This window comes from Equus przewalskii, chromosome 2, assembly GCF_037783145.1.
Source record: "Equus przewalskii isolate Varuska chromosome 2, EquPr2, whole genome shotgun sequence".
NCBI classification, from domain to species: Eukaryota; Metazoa; Chordata; class Mammalia; order Perissodactyla; family Equidae; genus Equus; species Equus przewalskii.
Genome location: NC_091832.1, coordinates 118495893 through 118518486, shown reverse-complemented (window position 1 = coordinate 118518486; position 22594 = coordinate 118495893). Strand labels below are relative to the sequence as shown.

The following is a 22594-nucleotide window of genomic DNA, read 5'->3' as shown; positions in this document are numbered from 1 at the left end:
TCCCAATCCATTTACTGTATGTCACGTAGCTTTTCCAATCGTAAAAATGCTCTCTCCACAAAGACTTCCCTGGAGCTGGCACAGTTGTTCTTTGGTATGAACTTGAACCTTCTGACGGTGTCGCCGTGCCACGCTGGGACCGGGACTGGGCGCTGTGACGGTGTCGCCGTGCCATGCCCGGGACTGTGTGCTGTGACGGTGTTACTGTGCCGCGCCGGGACTGGGCGCTGTGACGGTGTCGCCGTGCCGTGCCGGGACCGGGACTGTGTGCTGTGACGGTGTCGCCGTGCCGTGCCGGGACCGGGACTGTGTGCTGTGACGGTGTTACTGTGCCGCACCAGGACCGGGACTGTGTGCTGTGACGGTGTCGCTGTGCCGCGCCGGGACCGGGACTGTGTGCTGTGACGGTGTTACTGTGCCGCACCAGGACCGGGACTGTGTGCTGTGACGGTGTCGCCGTGCCGCGCCGGGACCGGGACTGTGTGCTGTGACGGTGTCGCCGTGCCGCGCCGGGACTGGGACTGGGCGCTGTGACGGTGTCGCCGTGCCGTGCCGGGACCGGGACTGTGTGCTGTGACGGTGTCGCCGTGCCGTGCCGGGACCGGGACTGTGTGCTGTGACGGTGTCGCCGTGCCGCGCCGGGACTGGGACTGGGGGCTGTGACGGTGTCGCCGTGCCGTGCCGGGACTGGGACTGTGTGCTGTGACGGTGTTGCTGTGCCGCACCAGGACCGGGACTGGGCGCTGTGACGGTGTCGCCGTGCCGTGCCGGGACCGGGACTGTGTGCTGTGACGGTGTTACTGTGCCGCACCAGGACCGGGACTGTGTGCTGTGACGGTGTCGCCGTGCCGCGCCGGGACTGGGACTGGGCGCTGTGACGGTGTCGCCGTGCCGTGCCGGGACCGGGACTGTGTGCTGTGACGGTGTTGCTGTGCCACGCCGGGACCGGGACTGGGCGCTGTGACGGTGTCGCCGTGCCGCGCCGGGACCGGGACTGTGTGCTGTGACGGTGTCGCCGTGCCGCGCCGGGACCGGGACTGTGTGCTGTGACGGTGTCGCCGTGCCGCGCCGGGACTGGGACTGGGCGCTGTGACGGTGTCGCCGTGCCGCGCCGGGACCGGGACTGTGTGCTGTGACGGTGTCGCCGTGCCGCGCCGGGACTGGGACTGGGGGCTGTGACGGTGTCGCCGTGCCGTGCCGGGACTGGGACTGTGTGCTGTGACGGTGTTACTGTGCCGCACCAGGACCGGGACTGTGTGCTGTGACGGTGTCGCCGTGCCGCGCCGGGACCGGGACTGTGTGCTGTGACGGTGTCGCCGTGCCGCGCCGGGACTGGGACTGGGCGCTGTGACGGTGTCGCCGTGCCGCGCCGGGACCGGGACTGTGTGCTGTGACGGTGTCGCCGTGCCGCGCCGGGACTGGGACTGGGGGCTGTGACGGTGTCGCCGTGCCGTGCCGGGACTGGGACTGTGTGCTGTGACGGTGTTACTGTGCCGCACCAGGACCGGGACTGTGTGCTGTGACGGTGTCGCCGTGCCGCGCCGGGACCGGGACTGGGGGCTGTGACGGTGTCGCCGTGCCGTGCCGGGACCGGGACTGTGTGCTGTGACGGTGTTACTGTGCCGCACCAGGACCGGGACTGTGTGCTGTGACGGTGTCGCCGTGCCGCGCCGGGACCGGGACTGTGTGCTGTGACGGTGTCGCCGTGCCGTGCCGGGACCGGGACTGTGTGCTGTGACGGTGTCGCCGTGCCATGCCCGGGACTGTGTGCTGTGACGGTGTTACTGTGCCGCGCCGGGACTGGGACTGTGTGCTGTGATGGTGTTGCTGTGCCGTGCCGGGACTGTGTGCTGTGACGGTGTCACTGTGCCACGCCGGGACCAGGACTGTGTGCTGTGACGGTGTCGCTGTGCCGCGCCGGGACCAGGACTGGGCACTGTGACGGTGTCGCTGTGCCGCGCCGGGACCAGGACTGGGCACTGTGACGGTGTCGCTGTGCCGCGCCGGGACCAGGACTGGGCGCTGTGACGGTGTCGCTGTGCCGCGCCGGGACCAGGACTGGGCGCTGTGACGGTGTCGCTGTGCCGCGCCGGGACTGGGTGCTGTGACGGTGTCGCCGTGCCGCGCCGGGACTGGGACTGGGCACTGTGACGGTGTCGCTGTGCCGCGCCGGGACCAGGACTGGGGGCTGTGACGGTGTCGCCGTGCCGTGCCGGGACCGGGACTGTGTGCTGTGACGGTGTTACTGTGCCGCACCAGGACCGGGACTGTGTGCTGTGACGGTGTCGCTGTGCCGCGCCGGGACTGGGTGCTGTGACGGTGTCGCCGTGCCGTGCTGGGACCAGGACTGGGCGCTGTGACGGTGTCGCTGTGCCGCGCCGGGACCAGGACTGGGCACTGTGACGGTGTCGCTGTGCCGCGCCGGGACTGGGTGCTGTGACGGTGTCGCCGTGCCGCGCCGGGACTGGGACTGGGGGCTGTGACGGTGTCGTTGTGCCGCGCCGGGACTGGGACTGTGTGTTTTCCATTGTAATTGGTGAGCACCATATCGCGACTATAAGAAAAGTTTCAACAAATGGATATATAATATACATGCTATAAATAGAGGTTGACTTCATAACAGTATTCAGTTCATAAATTTAGAAATTCTCTAAAAAGCCTCTCTTGGCTATTTCCATGTAAGTGAAAGTGATTGTCTTATCCTAACTGATACAATCACTAGCGTGATTATATTGGCACATGCAGTTTCCATATCAATTAATGATAGCACATTTCAGAAAAGGAGTACAATTAACTATAACTTGAGGCTAAATAAATTTTTCTTAAAAATTGGGGTTTTATTTTATTAGTGAAAGCTTAAATTTGACTTTTCCACTTCTTAGTATATAACCCGTACTTTCCCAAATACTTTCTTAGTGTGTAAGATGTAGAAGCATCTTCTCCTGTGCCTCTCAAAAAGTCTGTGCGGTGTGTATTTCTGTGTGAAGCAATCTTGGAGACATCTAGAATGCCTTACGACTTCATGGGCAGAAAGTTAAAAAGTCTTCTTCCTGTGTGGATCTGACGAGGAAAACATGGACGGATTCATCCGTCTGACGAGCACATTTGGCTTTCTTGAAGGGATCGGAAGAACCTCCCCCAGGTGGCAGCAGCAGCCTGTTTCCTAAGAAGTGATTTTAAACCAGAATTTATTTTCATTTTCCTCCACAAACCGTAAACTGACGTTCTTCAACTAGGCAATCTACATCAACACTAGTTGTGTGAAAGATCTTTTGAATAAAGGCAAAAACTAAGCCTTCTTTCTCAAGTTCCATATAGAACGTGACAAGTATAGAAGGTCCTTAGTTTTCAAACCCTCCTCTTTGAAATCATAGTTTAAATCATTTGCTGAATGCAACAGTTGACAGATTAAAAAATAAGGTTCAGAGTTCATATGTGTGGTTAAATGTTCCAATGGGACTGCAAAATTTAAAATAATTTCCAACAGGTTTAATGGAGGTTTTAGACCTGAGTCAACTTAGAGGTCATGTGGAAGGGTAATGTATTGATGTTAGATGATGTTAAATGCGTGCTGTTAGTTCTTTTTGAATCAGGGTGAAAAAGAAACTTGAAAAATTACCTTCACTCTTTTCAGTAACTTGGCAAAATATATATAAGCAGGAATAAAACTATGTAACTTTATTGACTGGCTCCAGGATTTCTCTGAGAAAGAGAACTGTCTTTGTTTGAGAAAATAGTTTTATTAGCTACTTGAGGTAGAAAAGGGGATTCTGAGAACATAAGCCAAACTCGCAAAAAGTGGTAGCCAAACTGCTGGGTGAGGGGGAAGAGCCAAGGCAAGAGTAGAGGAGATTAGCGTATACAGAAGATGGGGGAGGGGTAGAAGAGGAGGGAGGGCAGGAGGGGAGAGGAGGAGAAGGAGAGAGAACAAGAACCAAACATTAGAACTTGGCAGGAGGCTGGGTCTCCCTCTTGTGGAAATGGCAAAGGGACTATGTTAGAGCAGAGAGAGCTAAGTTTCAATTTTAACTTCTTTGAATTTCTGGAATGTAAAGTTTGCTGCATTCACAATTAACTTGTAAGAAGTTGGATCTTTATTTTTGTTTTGTTTTTGGTGATTGTTAGCATTTTACTTTATTTTATTTTGATGGAAATTAATGGACAGAGCTGAGGTCCACCCTAAGTTAGCACAGGACAAGGACCACAAAAGTTGGAGACTGTGAAATTATATCTGAACTGAAGTAATTCAGGAAAGGCAGGAGGTTGAAGCCAGAAGGACACTAGTCCCTAGGAACTTGCAAGAATCTTTGGGAGGACCTTAGATTTTCCACAATCTGTGAGATGAGATGTTATGTGGTAAGGGTGACTCCAGATGACATGAGGAACAATTCTATTTCAAATTACACACACACACACACACTCACACACACACACACACACTGGATTAGTGTGCTAGCACTCCTATAGCAAACTACCATAGACTGAGTGGTTTAAACAACAGAACTTAATTTTCTCACAGTTCAGGAGGCTGGAAGTCTGAGATGAGGGTGCCAGCGGGGTTGGTTTCTCCTGAGGACTCTCTCCTTGGCTTGTTGATGGCCGTCTTCTCCCTGTGTTCTTACGTGGTCTTTGCTCTGTGTGTCTGTGTCCAAATTTCCCCTTCTTATAAGAGCACCAGTTACAGTGGATTAGGGCCTACCATTATGACCTCATTTAACTTAATTACCTCTTTAAAGGCCCCATCCGCAAATACGGTCACATTCTGAGGTGCTAGGTGTTAGGACTTTAACATATGAATTTGGGGGGACATAAGTCAGCCCATAACACACACACACACACACATATTAACATGGGTGTATTTGTATGTATACGTTATATGTCTCTATACTCCATAAAATTGTGTCTTTATTCTCCACAAAATTAGTTTTAGTACAAGTAGTTCTTGACTTATGGCGGTTTGATTTAAAGTTACTTTCACGGTTTTAGATGAGTTTCAATTTGCGTTGGCTTGAACTGTGAACCTGTTGCTCGTATGTTATGTTTTTTCGTAATAAAGAAGACCCTTAGAGTGATCAGCAGAATCTGTGTTTATGAGGTCTAAGTGACCTAACCCTCGGCCAACACTGCTCCAAGTCAAGGGGAACACTGACAGGCTGGCTAAAGTTGGTGGTAACTTGATTGACTCAGTCTGAGCTGGCCTTAGAATAAGATATCAAATCTCACCTTTCAAAAAATTTTAGAGAACACTGGTCAGCAGTTTAAATTTGGGGGCCAGATGGTCCTAATTCAAATGCAGTTTGAAGGTTCTTGGGGCAGTGAAGAATGCCCACACGTGGGCAGGAATATTGATGGGAATAGGAGAAAGCTGCAGTGGAAACTTGGTTGGTTCCATATTTTAAAGACTCTACCAGTCTCATCCCCACACAGGAACATTTATGTTTTTTTGTTTTAAAGATTGGCATCTGAGCTAGCATCTGCTGCCAATCTCTGTTTTTTTCCTTCCTCTTCTTCTCCCCAAAGCCCCCCAGTACACAGCTGTATATTCTAGTTGTAGGTCGTTCTGGCTGTGCTATGTGGGACACTGCCTCAGCGTGTCCTGATGAGTGTTGCTAGGTCTGTGCCCAGGATCTGAACTGGTGAAACCCTGGGCCGCTAAAGTGGAGTGCATGAACTTAACCACTCAGCCACAGGGCCAGCCCCTATGATGTTGTTTTTTGTTTGTTTGCTTTTTGGTTTCCTTCTGAGAATTTCACAAAAACAGCTAGGCCAGCAACTTTCTGGAGGTCATTCCAGAATAACTTAAACAATTCTTGTCATAGTAGTTTGACTCTTCTTGTGTCAATTTTAGTGATTTATAGTATAATATACACATATTTTATCTATATTTTTAATTTGTTAAATGTATAATTATCTCCACTTCTAGCATTAGATCTGTCTTCTTGTTCTGTGATGGCTTATATATTGTTTGGCTTTATATATTTAATAAATGTTTGCATGTGCTTGTGTGTGCGTGAGAGCACATATGTGTATGCATGTAACTTTTGTACTTTTGGAGTTTGAAGTGCATTTCAATGAACATAAACAAAATTTATAATCTAATGCCTCTAAGAGGTAGTCAATGATTTGACTTACAGTAACTAAACTTTTGGTTACCAACTCTGAGCCAGTTAAGTTGAAAACTGAGAGTCACAGGTATACTCATGCTATCATTTACATTTATAATATAGTGAGTTATCATACAAATATATGTCATTATTGAAGAAATTAATACAACCTTGAAAGCAAGAGGAAAATCAGTAGAGTTTTAATTCAAATGATCTCAAAGCTTCTATGCCTTGTTCTTTAAAAACTTCTGCTAAATTCTGTCACACTAATTTAGATCCTCTTTGATAAAATACCTTTCTTATTCACTCTTGAGAAATCAGATAATATAGTATAATAAAGAATATCATTGAAAATATATGCATATAAAAATAACTTTATATGTTTTATTCTTCTTACCTAGGAAATAACATGCAGTCAACCCGTATGGATAGGTATGTTTTATCAGCCAAATGCGCAGAAGCAGATGGTCTCATAATGATTAATAAAGCTATTAACCCCTTAGTCCCTGAGACAGGACACCAGGCTGGCTTCAGTTTCTTAGAGATTCTAATTATGTCATGTATATTATTCAATTTCAAACATTTGTGTGTTATGAATTGTTCTAGAAATGCTCTGGGAAGCACTAGAAACTTCCCTTATCAGGATCCAAAGCACTATGAATGCCGTGGATGCTAGTCAGAAATCAAGTTATGGCCGTAGATATCAGATGCCACACTGAGTCCTGGACTTGATGCCACAAAATCTCCCATTTTATGGGAAATGCTTTTTTCTTTTTTGCAAAATAATTAAGAATCTCAAGTTAAGAAAAACAGACCGTGTATAATAATAACTGTAACTTATCTAATATGTTTACAATCATTCTAGAATACTTGATTTTTCTTTTCCAAGGGAATGTAAATGATTCCCCTCTAGCAATAGCTGTGGTATGGACCTAATTTCATGGGTGGTATAGTTATTACTATTAAATTCAGGTCTTGAGTGTTTTGAGAGGTTAAATATTGGATGGCAAAGCTTTATTATATAGTAACTCTATTGAACATTAAAAAATAAGATGACAGGAGAGCAGTAAATGTGCTTTTGTGGCCTAAAACTGGAATTTGAGATTTCCAAATTCCTGGTAGTACTGAGGACTGACCGAGATACTAAGAGGAGAGTCAGATGAGTGTCATCCTTTGTAGATTTCTACGCAGTGCAGATTACCTAAGGACACATCGTAGAAAGGCAGTTAGTAGAGATGCAGAAAAGGAAGTGTCAGCTTTCTGTTTGTGTATGTGTGCATGCAATGCTGTGTCCTGGTTCAGTGGACCATAGTAGAAAGTTAGCACTTATTTGGCACATGTGCCAGGCACCGTTCTAGACACTTTAGTATGTTAAATCACACAGTCCTCTGAAGTGGTGTATTAATAACCCCACCTTAAAGGACATTCAGTCACAGATAGGTTAGGCAACTTGCTCATGGCCATATAGTTGGCGAGTGGCAGAGTTGGGGTCACTCTTTCCTTTCAGAGTATAGTTGTTGAAATGCATCTTCTCACTCAGTTACTGTTTTCATTCCAGCCACAGCACTTGGCCAGAGCACTAGGGTTGTGTGCCAGGTGTAGAGAAGGGGACAAGGCACAGTGGAAGAAGGCAAAGGACACAGGGAGTCCAGTTTATCAACACATGTAAATGGGTACTTTATTTATATGCTTCTTTCCCCAAAAATGTTTTAGAAAAACATTTATAACATAAAATCAAAAAATGATGGATTTTCTAAAGGAAAAGTGAAAGTTGTCCAAAGTTGTTGAAATTTGGCTGATGTACTTTGCTTCTGTTCTGGGCACAATCTTACTGATCCAGGCCATTTTAATCATGAAGACTCTAAAAGAAAACCTAACTAGTAACGGCTACAATAGTAAAAATAATGACAGCAGCTGTGCTTTATGGGCAATTACTGTGAAGCAGGCATGTGCCAAGTGCTTTAACTGAATTTTTTCGTGTAATCCTCATAACAGGTCTGTGTTGTAGGTACAATTATTGTCACTTTCCTTATGAGGAAACCAAGGCTCAGAAGAATCCTCCCAAGGTCACACAACTCAGAAGTAGCAGAAGGGGATCTCCAGCCTAGGTCTACCTGAATCCAGAGACCAAATGCTTATTCGTTATACTATAAAAGGGATAGAAATACAAAAGGGAAATGTTAAATGCTGTGCAAAATTCTTTTGGTTATGTTCTACTTAATTCTGGTCATACCCAAAAACTGTCATAAATAACCATGTTGTTAAAATCTTACACTGACCTGGTATTTTACCTCTGTGATCATGGCCCTGCACAGTACATCACATCCTGCTTGTCAGCCAAGTCTCCTCAGAAGTTAACAAGCGTGATTTAAAAGTCAGAGGCAGACCAGGCAAGAGAATGGGTGGTGAGTTTTAAGAATGGTTTTCAGGTGCTCACCACATGAGCTAAGTGCAAAAAAGACAAATGCTGAGGTTGATCCGTTGTGTGGTCTATGAGAGATGAGGTCAGTAGTGTAACACTGTAGTGGTAAATTTTGAAAAGAGACATATGATATTTACATAATTCCTAAAAGGTGAAATTAAATAGGTCTGGATAAGAGCCACTGACTGTGCCAAGCGTGATTATATGAAATTGAAGTCATTGCTTTACAGTTTTGCTGTAAAATTGCTGGGCTAAAACACAAACTGTAGGCCCACAGTATTTGGAGACCTTCATCTGAAACATATTGTTGTAAGCTTAGATGTGGTGGAAGAGTTGAGTTTGGTCTTCTGGCCAATTTGGGAAGGCATACAGGATATTACAAAATAGAATAAAGATCGTGTTTACAGAGTCCAATAGTAAGCTTAATTTGCAAAAGAAATGGCAAGAATTCGACTGCATGTATAAGTGGCAAAACAGCTTTCTGGCCCACAGTGGCCCTTTGTATGATACCAGCTTCATTTTCAGTCCTGTTTATAATACTTTGTTTTTATGGGCTAAGCCAGATATTCTTTAAAGCAATTTCTAAACTCTGTAATGTGCACAAATTTACACTATAATCAAAGGGCAAAAGATAACTTTAGAGAAGACGTTACGCAAAATAAATACATAGATGTCATCACAGCCTGGTGTGACAATAAGGTATCATGAATGGTACTTACAACATTTAGTGTGAAAATGTTTCCTCCTATGCTTGTTTCTTATGTGCATTAAAGATAAATGAAATAAATGTCACTATTATTTAAGATAAAGGTAATTATTTTTAAAAATGAAATATCATGGAAATATGTTTATTAAAATTTATGCCCACACTGTAGATATTAAAGATCTGAAGCTTATTCAAGTTGAGCCCCAAAATAGCTAATTAATTAGTAAATTCAAAACGTATCATTGAGTGAATATTATGTTCTGGGTACATCATTTATTTTCCAGAAATCAGAGGTTTGATAAAATAATTATAAGGGAATTTAAATTCTGCAGGATTTATTGGTGTATTTTTTAAAATCTCACACGTGTTTTATAATGCAGGAGGTATTCAAAGACTCAAAAGTAAAACCTTTTCAGAATCAGGACACACCTAGGCTCCAGATCATTGTTATAAAATCAGAAGACTCATTTACTTTGTTTCTCTCCTTTATCAGCACCTAAGAGAACAGTTATAGTCACTCAAATGGCTGATTGTTGAATCACTTTTATGTATTCACCTTTATGTGAATGCATAAGAATTAGAAACCAAATAAAGTAGAGAGAACTGGGTTAAAAATCAAGAAAGTCTCTGAGAGTAGGTTACTACTTTACAAAACAAGAAATGATCTGCTTTATAGGGCTGTTGCAGGGGTTAAGACAGATGATTCATATGAATGCGTTCCACAAAATGTTTCACTATAGAGATTTAATAAATATCAATTGAATTTGAGTTTGTCTTTACAATAAGTCAGATTTTAAATACAATTCTCTTCCAGTCTGCACTCCCTTCCAAACTACTTATTTTTGTGTGTCTTTACAAATAGGACAGTGGGGAAAATTAAAAGTAATCACAGGCAGTGAAGAATGGGTTAGGTTTCCTGTTTTGAACTCACACATGGTTTTTTCTTCCACAGTGGTCTTCTGGGATGAAATATAGCCATGAAAGTTACCTTAAGTTGCTATAGAATTTGAAAACTATAGACCTGGGTTTAAATTTCTGCTTCACTACCAACTAGCTATATGAAAGTTGTGTCTTCCCTCAGACTTGGTTTCCTCTTCTGTAAAATGGAATCAAGAAAACCTTACAGGGCTAGTGATATAATGCTTATAAATTAAACGGAATACTATAGTAAAACAACTAGTGTAGTGCTTGATGCACAGAAAGTATTCAGGAATATTCAACACGTCCCATATGGAAATGATTATATTTGCTCTAACCCCGTCCCCTTCTTGTGTTCTCTAGCTTGGTAAGTAGTATTCTTCAGTAGAAGCCTGGAAGTCATGGATAATTTTTCCCTTTAGCTCAACTTAACTCGTCCAACTGGTAAAGAAGTATTTCCGACTTTTCTCTTTAAACATTGGTCCAGTGTATCCATCCCTCTCCTCTGCCCCGTTGTCCTGTCTTACTTCAGACTCTTCTGACTAACTGCTCGGACATATGAGGCAACTTCTGAAATGTGTGTCTCTGCCTCCCTCCAGTCTTCCATCTCATTCTCCATATTGCTACTAGAAAGACCTTTTCCGAGCCAAATATGATTGTGTGTAGAAGTCTTCAGAAGCTCCAGATTTCTACAGGGTGAAAGTCCAGCTCCTGGTAGTCCTAGACCTCACCTCTCTCTCCACGCCTGCTGTGCTCCAGAGCTGTTAATGCTCTAGCCAAAGCCTGCTCCTTGTTCTTCCCGACGTGGTCATAGTGTTCCTCCTCCATGTGTCTACTCAAGCCATTACCTCCGCTGGAGTGCTCTCTGCCCCTCACTCTCACCTGAACCGTTGTCTGGCTAGCAAATACCCATTCATCTGTCAAGACTCAAAAAATATTTATGGCATAAGGATAAACATATAAAACATGAATAGAACTGAGACTCCAGAAATAAATCCTTACATTTATGGTAAAATTATTTTCAGCAAAGTGCCAAGACAATGCAAAGGGAAAGAACTGTGTTTTTAACAAATGGTTCCAATGGATATCCACATGTAGAAAGTGAAGTTGGACCCCTACCTCACATCATATAGAAAAATTAACTCCAAGTGCATCATAGGCAAAATTAAATAGCTAAAATTGTACAACTTTTAGAAGAAAACATAGGAGTAAATCTTAAATCTTCATGACTTTGGCTTAGGCAATGGTTTTTTTAGACATGATACTAAAAGCATAAGTGATAAAGAAAAACTAGACAAATTGCACATCATAAAAATGAAAAACTTTTGTGCTTCAAAGCACGTCATCAAGAAAATGAAAAGGCAACCCACCTCATGGGAGAAACTCATATATCTGATGAGGGACTTAAATCCAGAATATATTTTAAAAACTTGTATATATTTAAGTATATAAAATATATGATATGTAGACATAAAATATATAAAAAATTCAATAATAAAAGGACAACTCAACTGAACAATGGGCAAAGGATTTGAATACATATTTCTCCAAAGAAGATTTATAAATGGCCAATAAACACATGAAAAGATGCTTGACATCATTAGTCATTAGAGAAACGCAAATCAAATCCAAAATGAGAACAAATTTGCACCCGCCGGGATGGCTAAAATAAGAAGACAAACAACAAGTGTTGTTGAGGATGTGGAAAAATTGGACCCTCATACATTGCTGGTGATGCAGCCACTTTGGCAGTTCCTCAAAATGTTAAACATATAGTTACCACATGACCCCGAAATTCCACTTGCTGAGAGCTTAGCTAAGGGCTCCATGGTGCTGCTGCCCTGGCACCCATTTTGTCTGGCCAGGTAGCCTGCAGGGACCTTAAACTGACACCTGCCCTTAAGGCAAGCACATGTCCTAGACAACAGCTCTGGAGTCACAGCAAATGTGGGTTCCTGACGTGAGTTCCCCAACAGCCCTGTGATCAACAGTCTCCCCTGACTCCTGGGGCTCGCCCCTTGTGCGTACCTCAGATAAGACCCCCGTGGAGCTTCCCAAAACCCTGCTTGTTTCGGTTTGAACTGACCAGTTGGGCCTTTGCCTAGGAGCCCCAGAGGATGCCACCCTTGGACCCTAATAAAGCACATGCCCCAGGTCCTATCTCTCTGTCTGCAGCCTGCCTTGACCTCCCCATGTGGCCCCTCGAGGCATGCCGGGTACTTCCCTCAGGACCTGTGAGAAACAGACTTCTCTCTTTCACTTTGTCTTGTGGTCTGTTGTTGAAACACACTTACCGTCCGGCACCCTGTGCTCCACTTAACAAGTGTTAACCTGGCAGATTCATAACACCACTCCAAGATATACACTCAGGAACAATGGAAACATGTCCACACAAAAACTTCTACGTGGCTGTTCATAGTAACCTTATTCATAGTAGCCAAAAAGTGCAGACAGCCCAAATGTCCATCAACTAATTAAGGGATAAATAAAATGTGGTATATTCACACAATGGAATAGTATTTGGGAATAAAAACAATGAAGTACTGATACATGCTACAGCACGGATGAGCCTTGAAAACACGCTAAGTGAAAGAAGCCAGTCACACAGCACCACACTGTGGGATTCCCTTCCCATGAAATGTCCAGAATAAGCAAATCCACAGAGAAGAGAATGAAAGCAGATTAGCAATTTCCAGGAGGTGGGGTGAGCAGGGAAATGGGGAGTGACTGCTAACGGGTATAGGGTTTCTTTGGCATGACAAAAATATTCTAAAATTAGATAGTAGTGATGGTTGCACAACTCTGTGAATATACTAAAAACTATGCAATTGTACACTTTGAAAAGGTGAATTTAAGGGTATATGAATTATATCTCAATAATCTATTCTTAACAAAAAGATAAGCTTTACCAAAAAAAAAAAATCATTTGTTTTCTATTTACTTCAGTACTTGCTCTAGTCAGCTCCTCAGCGGAGTCTTTCCTACCTGCTCCCAGTCCAGTACGTCTTAATGACAGCTCCCTTTTCCATGTCCTCTCACTAAGCCTGATGAGCTGGGGTTTTTTTTTCTGCTTTCTCTCCCCGAATCCCCCCAGCACATAGTTGTATATTTTAGTTGTGGGTCCTTCTAGTTGTGGCATGTGGGACGCCACCTCAGTGTGGCCTGATGAGCAGTGCCATCATACTGCAGTTAGCTTTTTTATCAGAGAGATGTATTGCATTTCTATTTAAATGCAAATGCTTCTGCTGGAAATTTTCCTATAAATCAATACTACCAACTAGCTAACTAGCTCTTTTAATAAGAGCATCAAAGCCTGGATAGTGTGCACAGGGAACCCGGTCCACAGTGCAATGGAGTGTAACCAGATCTTCCACGAGTTGTCGCCATCTCTCATCCTGCGACCCAGAGATGTAAATGGACCATTAAACTTGCTTTCTGTGAGAGACGACTTCTCAGCTTCTTGTTTTGTTCCCTTATTTGCTTATTGACTTGTTTCAAGTTGCACCCAAGATGATAGAATGATGCCTGGAGTTGAGCAAACAATGTAACATGCTCCAAATTCTAGCTGCTGTAGCATGTCAGAGGTGGTTCTAAAAACACGGACTCTTGTCTGTTACTTTAAGTAACTCGTAGTCTAGTCTGGGAATTTCATGTTCCTAGAATGATTAGAAACAAAGATGTCTAAGGAAGGGGAGTGGGAAAATGGCTCCTTAAAAGGCTTTTTGAGAAGGATTCTGAAATCACATCAGAGCTGAGTGAGGACAAGTGCCCTAATGAACTGCTGGTGTTTGCCATGGCCATGGAGAAGAGAGGGCAGAGGCACCTGAGCCGTTGCCTTAATCTTTATCCTAACAGGCAGACTTTAGGCCTTCTATGTAAAATTAGCACCTTTGGTATCAACTGATTCTTATTCAGTAATTCAGGGATGAGTTCGAATGGAGGAAATGAGAAGGGAATTTGCATTTATTAATCATCTATTATGTGCCAGGCACTGTTAAGACACTGCATATTTAATCCTCACAATAACCCCTTGGAGTAGGTCTTATTGTCCCACTTAGGAAAGTTTAGCACTCTTGCATCAGTTTAGTTAGTAAGTTTGTACTTGTACCCTTGGTGTGTAAGCACAATCCCAAGCTCTTTCCACTTAATAAGATCGGAATGGCAGCAGGAAACAGGTGACATTAACAATGGGACTGTTTATAAAGGTGTGAGTGTTGATAAGAGAAACCAGCAAAGGTGGGATAGTCCGCTGGGCCAGCGTGAATAGGGGGCTACCACCCTGGAGGGGTTAAGGGAGGAAGTGGTCACTAGAACTCAGAGGGAGTACGGGGCTACCAGACAGGAGCAGAGGGATGAAGAAAATCCCAGCCCACGATGACCCATAGGGAAAGCAGAGAGGGAGGAAATTCTCACCCTCACTCATCTCTCTTGCTGGTGAAACAAACTGGAAGCCTGAGGACAAAGGAGCCATTGAGGAAGTCCATAAAGGCCAGCCTTGGGGCAAACAGAGAAGGATGGAGTAGGAGGTCAGAGGACCTACGGGGCAACAAACGGTAAAACGATATTCCATTATTCATGAGATGAAGAGTGCTGGATGGTGGGCCTAGGTGCTATCTTTGGGCTCTCACAGTGGTAAAATAATGGATCTGCAGAGCCTAATGTGATTCATTGGAGAGAAAAAAAGAGATGCAAACAACAGAGAACTCACCAACAGTGGCTTACGCATTGAAGACATTTAATTACCTTACCTTTGAAGAAGTCTGGATGTCAGCAGTCCAGGGCTGATTCAGTAGCTTCGTGATGTCAAGGACACCATCTCTCTTCCATCTTTTCTCTCTGCACTTCCCACTGTGATGGTTCTGCCTATTTGTGGCTTATCATTGCTGGGTTATGATGTGCCCACCACAGCCCCAGGTCACAAACGTGTATTTACAGGAAGTCAGGGGCAAAAAAGCAAAGGCTTTCTCTTTACAAAGTTTTGCCTTCTTAAAGTGAAGCAGAATCTTGACCAGAACCCTCAGGAAGATTAATCTTTACATCTTACTGGTCAGAATTGGGTCACATGCACACCCCTACTGCAAGGGGATTTGAGAAAGAAAGTATATGACAGAGTGAAATTGGAGACTTGGGCCTCAGCAACTTAAGGACAATAGAGACCACCCTAGTCACCATTCTCTCGCACATTTCGTAAATTAAAACACTGAGGCTCAGAGATGTGAAGCAGCCTATCCAGAGTCACATGACTAGTAATTGAAAGAACTAAGTTTTCAATCCTATACTGTATCAGCCTATGTCCGAACCACAGTGTTATACTGGCCTTCCAAGAATATGAGTTCTTTCACTGTGAACGTAAAGACAGAAGAGCAGAGGGCTGAGGGCTGTGTTATGTCCCACACATGCTCAGTATTCCTCTCTCCACTCTGTCCTGCTCCATCAGCTTATTCATTTAGATTACCTTGACTTCAAGACACCGACAACTATGGACACTGGGAGTTAAAGAGTGAAGGGAAGCATCTCATAAACTTTTCATGGGAATTCCTTTTGTTTAGTCATTCACTCTCCAAAAAATCTGAGAGGTGTATAAGAAGTTTCTATTTTCCAGCAGAGGAGACTGAGACATTGAGTAATGCAGAGATTGGCAACGCAGAACGGAAGTCACAGTGCCCGGGAAGAAATGAACTTCTTAAAAGTTTCTAATGGTAGGCCCCCTGGAGCCCTAATACATTCCTAATGCATAACCTCTAGGCATTCTACGTATATTTATCAATTTTATATATCTTCAGAAGCCCACTTTTCTCTAAGATCAGGGAGGATTCTACTATCTAACATCATTTAGTTATTTTTCTGACTTTAAAAAGTAAAGTACTTCTTTCTCTTGAGAAAAAATACCACTCTTTCTGCTTCTAGACTCACCCACATGTCTTTCAGGAAACCATGTTTTGTATGTCCGAATTTGAAGAACTCATTAAAAAGAAAAAAACTGTAAGAACAACTGATTACCGTCAACTTCTCATAATTTGTAATGTCTTAATTTTTAATCCCACTGTAGAAGAAAACAGTACTTTTGTTTCAAATTTGGATAATTGAATAGTGACAATGTGCAAATTGACAGTGACCGTCAAAAAAACTTCCATCACGTTGATGATTAAAGTAACAAAGGCCAACTTTCTTTTAGTTTAATGTCTCCTTGGAAACTCTGACCATCACACTAGCTTTCTCTGATTCCCCCAGAAAAGGTGGGAAAGCTTTTGCTACCATCTCCCCATTGTTTGTTTTAAGGAAAGTGAGTCTTCGTTTTGGCGATAGTTCTAAGAGGACGTTTTTTAAGTCATTTGAATTGTGATTAGTGTTTGTGTATGCTTATCATCCCTGCTATTTTAGTTACAGTACCACTTAACAGATCTTATTAGAGCAATATAATAACTAAGTACTGTCGGAATACCTACCGGCCATTATCCTAAGCTTTGTTCTTCAATTAACTACTAAAGTTAAAGTGTTCATTTTCTGCACTTTTATAGTGCAACAGATGCCAGAAGCCCTGGATTCTAGCCCTGGAGTTGCTACTAACATGGTCTGTAAACTAAGGCAAATCAGCTGACATTTCTGGATTTGACTTTCCCTAACAGGGAATTTGAGAAAGATGGATTAGATATTTCAAGCTTTAGAATTAAAATTGCAATATTATAGAAAGAGAGTGATCATCCAAATTCAGGCTCAGAAATTACCAGTTTGACTGGTTTTAGCTGTGATAAATGGCAGTGTCTTAATGACATATGTCTAGGGTAGGTATATGGAGGAAATCCTGATTCCCACAAGGGTGTAACTTAACTATCCACTGACTCTAAATTGATACCAATGCCTATTAAATAGAAGGAGAAAGGGAGCTATCTTTCTTTTTGTTGGAAAATGATGGAGAGGAAAGAACTTGTAAGTTATTTCTTGGGTTTTTCTCCGCACTCCTCCATTTGGCTTCCTCTCCACACTCACCTCTCATCAGCATCATGCTGATGTAGGAGAGCTGTCAGCTGCTGGAAGTTAGTGGCAGGGATGGGGTTTTGCGAATGACCTCACCTTCTTTTGAATTTCTGTTTTCCATCTGCTTTTGGCAAACATTGCTGCATTTTTAATAAGTCAGTCTACTTTTAATATAATTGATGAGCATTCCATTCTCTTCCCAGTGCAATACTGAGACTGTTCTATATTGAGAAACAAGGAAGCCTAGCTTTAGGCTTCCTCTCCTTTATCCCCCAATAGGGGGCATAAACTGTTTCCTGTGGTCCCTTTCTCTGGTTTCCAGAATATCTCTCTTTCTCTCTCTTTTTCCCCTCTATTTCTGATCTTTGCTATAGAATCAAAGATGTGTGCGGGCCATGGAGCCCTCACCAGTTCTCTTCTACAGGACACATTCTACAAGGGGCTGGCGCAGGCCAAGGCATCAGCCCTTCCTTCTGAGGATCTTACTGGCCCCTCTGCTCCTCCCTCCAGTTAGGAGAGAAAACCAGTTTCTGTCATTGTCTCAGGGATCTGCCCATTTGTTTTCTGACCTTTGACTCCTACATCACTTTCTCTTCCTTTCCTTTAAAGATTTTCAAGCTGGTGAGTCCACAGGATTTAGCTACATGCCGACTCTGATTGGCTGTGGGTACTCGGGGTATTGTTTAGAAGTGAATCTGGGCTTAGCAGGGAAGAATGCTGTGATCTCTTTAGATGTAGCTGTGGAAAGGGAGGTAGGTGCTGCCTTGAATCAACAACTTGATACCCAGATAACATGGGTGGTCCCATCTTCCCTTGTATACTGTTTAAGAATTCTGCCATGCCACATTTCAGTGCTACAGGGTTCTGGGACCTGATTCCAACATGAGGTGGAGGTGGGGCTTCCCCATAGCACCAACTGATATTGAACCTGAAGTGAGTTTGCTCACCCATTGCGCAGCAAGCCAATCTCTGACACCAGGTTTGGTGGAAGAAAGTAGGAATTTTATTATTGCACAGCACTGAACAAGGAGAGAGGGCAGCTAATGCTGAAATCCCGAACTCCCGGAAAAGCTAAAAGGAAGGGTTTTTATTTGGGGTTTTAGGTAGGGGAGGGGGAGCATATGGGCTTGCTGGTTGGAGCTTTCCCACCAGCCTGTCTTTGGCCTTGAGACACTTGCAGAGAGGAGGGAGCCCATGACCTTGCTGGTCAGCAGCTCTCCCACCAGCCTGTATCTCTTTGTGGGGAGGAGATAATGAATCCAGGTCCTTGTCCTTGGTGGTGTCTGTCTCCATGGAGGATAGTGGATTTCTGGAGCCAGGAAGCCAGAGAGTAAGCAGGGAATGAGTGTTTTGGTTTAAACCCCATATATGTGTTTAATGTAGGGAAACTGATATCAGGGTCGGTATCACAAGCAAGTCTGTGACAGTGGCTGGGTGTCCTACAGCTCAACTCAATTCTGACATTGTCTGCCTGGAGGTTGCATCAGATCCCACAGGTTAAGGGCTCAGTCCAACAAGACTGCCCCCCACATCAGATGCCATTCCTGAGCTTCTGACCCACAGACTATAGATCTGAGGTTTTGGACGATCCTGTCCTTGGGTTAGATTAATTTGCTGGACCAGCTCACAGAACTGAGAGAAACGATTTACTTACTAGATTACTGGCTTATTATAAAAGGATGTAACTCAGGAACAGCTAGATGGAAGAGATGCACAGGGCAAGTCTGGGGAAAGGGCACAGAGCTTCCATGCTCTCCAAGCTCACCACGCTCCCTAAATCTCCACGTGTTCACCAACCCAGAAGCTCCCCGAGTTCCGTCCTTTTGTATTTTTTGGAGGCTTCATTACATAGGCATGATTGATTAAATCTTTGGCCATTCGCAATGGATTCCACCTGCAGCCCCTCTGCCCTCCCCGGAGGCCCAGGGTGGGACTTTTCAGTTCCATCCCTCTAATCACATGGTTGGCTCTGCTGGCAACCAGTCTTCACCCTTAGACGAAGTTCAAAAGTCACCTGATTCACATGACAAAAGACACATTTAGTGCTCTCCTCACTTAGGAAATTCCAAGGGTTTTAGGATATCTGTGCCAGAAGTGGGATGAAGACCAAATATATATTTCTTCTTATAAATCATAACATCGCAATTGCACTTTCAGAAAGTCTTCCTGCACTCCCTCCTCATGGCCTCCACACTAACTGAACTTGGATTTTTAAGGACACTGACCATGTATTTTTCATCCTTGTACTCGCCTTAGGGCCTACCTAATATTTGGCCTGGCAGATAATAAGTGCTAATGAAGTCACACGTGTGGAAAACGAGGTTGACGTGTTCCTCTTTATCTTGCCTTCCTCCCCTCATCTCCCACGTCCGATTAGCAAGTGCTATTGCACCTTCTAGTGTCTCTCACATCTGTCTGTGCTTCTTCCTGCAGCCTGAATGCCTTCCTTTCTCTTCTCTGTCTGGTCAAATCCCACTTATCCTCCCAGTTATCTCTGCGGAGAACAGTTTTCTCACAACTCTTTGCGCTTACTCTGAGCCAGGTGAAGTCCCTTCCCTTGTCTCCTTGTCTGAAGGGCAGAGACCCCTCAAGGCGCTTGCTGCTTTGCACTGCTGTAGCTTGCCTCTCCAGCTCTCTCAGACCCTGAGCTCCTGGAAGGCCAGAGAGCTCTAGCATTTTGCAATACAGTAGGCACTCAATAAATGGTTTTTGAATGAACGAATAAAATGATTCTGTGTTAGGAGGTGAAAACTCAGATATTTTATTACCCAAAGTATATCCAAGACTCAGTTCTGTTCTGTGCTACATCATGGCCCTGACAGTCCATTGAGAACGTTTTAACTTAAATAATGAAATGTTTCCCTAGAAAGTGTGCTGCCATGGGTTTCATTACTTCACATTCAATTTTCATTATCACTCTTGTCTTCCTTGGGAAAGGTCATTCCTTCTTTTCTCCAGAGAGCATGCAATGAGTAACTTTATGCCGTTCTGATAAACTTACACAGTTTACAGGAAGAAAATTCTAATTAGAAATTCAAGCAGCCAAAACCAAGAATTTCATAACAGGGATACAGTTTCTCAGAGAGAATATAGTAGAGTTCTGTGTACTCATTAATTTTCCCACTCAAAGAAAACTCTTTGCTCTGAGTGGTGATCATTCTCTGTGAAATCTTTGCGCGGACATGGAGTGGAAACATGTGGGGAACAAAGGAGACCTGAGGGGCTCCCCTCGCTGGCGGCCTGACCCACTGTCCCCACGGAAGTTCTGCTTTACAATTGACCTTATTTTGAGTCTGAGTAAGAAATGACTTAGTTGAGTGATGTGACTATTTAAAGGCAAAACATATGTTGAAGAAATAGAGCAACAGTCCTCTGTATGTGTCCTCACTTCTAGTTCCTCTCTTTCATAAAGTGAGCAAGTGAAACCAGTTGGGAAAATTGAGAGTGAAAATAGATGTAGGTAAAGTTTGAGCTTTGCTGTGGTGCACGGGGTATTCTCATTTTCCTTATTTTCTTCATTGGGCTCAGATTTGAAACAAACTTCTCTTCCAAGGTCCAAACAACATACACACAAAATCACTTACATGTGCTTGCAATTTTTAAATTTCCCCCTGTTTTCTCTAAAGGAAATAAAAATAATGAGATTGCTAATTTATATTTTACATACTATAAAAATGTGACTTTGAACCTGAAACATAATCTAATGTGAAGTTATTTTAAATGACTTTTTAGATTCCCTTTTGCCACAGCCCCATATGAAAACTGAGATGAGACATGCTTTACTGTGGTTTGAGTTTTGTTCCTTCTCAAATTCAGAGGCTAATTAATCATAGAAAGCGTCTTAGAAAAATTGTTGATGTTCAAAATCTTTGGGGAAGATCTTTTTTGTCTTTAGTTTTTTTATTGTGGTAAAATACACATAAAATTTATCTTAACCGTTTTTAAATGCACAGGTCAGTGATATTAAGTATATTTGTATTGTTGTGCAACCATCACACCACCATCCTTCTCCAGAATTCTTTTTATCTTGCAAAACTGAAACACTGTACCCATTAAACTCCTCATTATTCTTTTCCTCAGCCCTGGCAACCACCGTTCTGTTTTTCTCTCTGTGATTTTCACTACTCCGAGTACCTCAAATAAGTGCAATCATGCAGTGTTTGTCTTTTTGTGATTGGCCGATGTCACTTAGCCTCATGTCCTCAAGGTTCATCCATGTTGAGGCAATGTCAGAATTTCCTTCCTTTTTAAGTATGAATAATAATAATATTCCATTGTCTATATATGCCACACTCTGCTTATCCATTCTTCTGTCCATGGACACTTGGGTTGCTTCCCTGTTTTAGCTGTTGTGAATAATGCTGGTGTGAACATTGATGTATAACAACTCTTTGAGTCTTGCTGTACTTTCTCTTTTGTATTTAGTTTATTTTTTGGAGTGAAATGTTTTAATTCCCTTCTTATTTCCTTATTATATATTCTGTAACTATTTTCTCTGTGATCACATTGGGGATTACATCCTAAAGTGACAACACTCTAATTTGAATTTATACCAGTTTAAATTCAATCATCTCAAAAATTCTATCATTTGCAGCTCCATCTCCATCCTGAAAAGTTACTGATGTTACAAAATTATATCTTTGTACATTGCATGTCCAAAAACACAAATTAATATTTGTTTATTTAATGCATTAGTCTCTTAAATCACACAGAAAACAAAAAGTGGAGTTATAAACCATTATTAAAATAATACTAGTTTTTATAATTGCACATATATTTACCTTTACTGAGATCTTTGTTTCTTCCTATTGCTCCTAGTGTCCTTTCATTTCAACCTGCAATATTCCCTTTAGGAGTTCTTGCAGGCAGGTCTAGTTGTAACAAATTCCCTCAGCTTTAGTTACTTGGGAATGTCTTAATTTCTACCTCACTTTTGAAGGAAAGTTTTGGTGGATATAGAATTCTCGATTGACAGTTTTTTCTTTTAGCACTTTGAATATATCAACCCGAGGCCTTGGCCTCCAACATTTATGATGAGAAATCTGCTGCTTATCTTCTCAAGGATCCTTTGTGTGTGATGAGTTTCTTCTCTCTTGCTGTTTTCAAAATTGTCTTTTTGTCTTTGTTTTTTGGCAGTTTGATTATAATGTGTCTCAGTGTGGGTCTGTTTGAATTCATCCTATTTGAAATTTGTTGAGTTTTCTGGATGTTTATATTCATGTCTCTTACAAAATTTGATAAGTTTTCAATCTTTATTTCATCAAATAATCTCTCTACTCCTTTCCCTCTCTCTGCTCCTTCTGGGATTTCCACAATGCTTATCTTGATTTGATTGTCCCACAGGCCCTTAGACTCTGTTCACCATTCTTCAACCTTTTTCTTTCATTTCTTCAAACTTGATCATTTCAATTGTCTTGTCTTCAAGTTTGCTGATTGTTTCTTCTACCTGTTCAAATCGGCCTTTGAGTC

General features: G+C 43.1%; 1 protein-coding gene and 1 long non-coding RNA gene across 5 annotated transcripts in view; one reads left to right on the top strand and one right to left on the bottom strand.

Annotated features, from left to right (window-relative positions):
- Positions 1 to 22594, top strand: part of AIMP1 (aminoacyl tRNA synthetase complex interacting multifunctional protein 1) — a 138223-nt gene that overhangs the window by 48059 nt on the left and 67570 nt on the right. The gene's annotated exons all lie outside the window — the stretch shown is intronic.
- LOC139082091 (uncharacterized) lies at positions 2817 to 4685 on the bottom strand. The gene is made up of 2 exons (XR_011537823.1): positions 4518 to 4685; positions 2817 to 3163 (listed from the first exon to the last, which is right to left on the bottom strand). It is a non-coding gene; the product is annotated as an uncharacterized lncRNA (long non-coding RNA).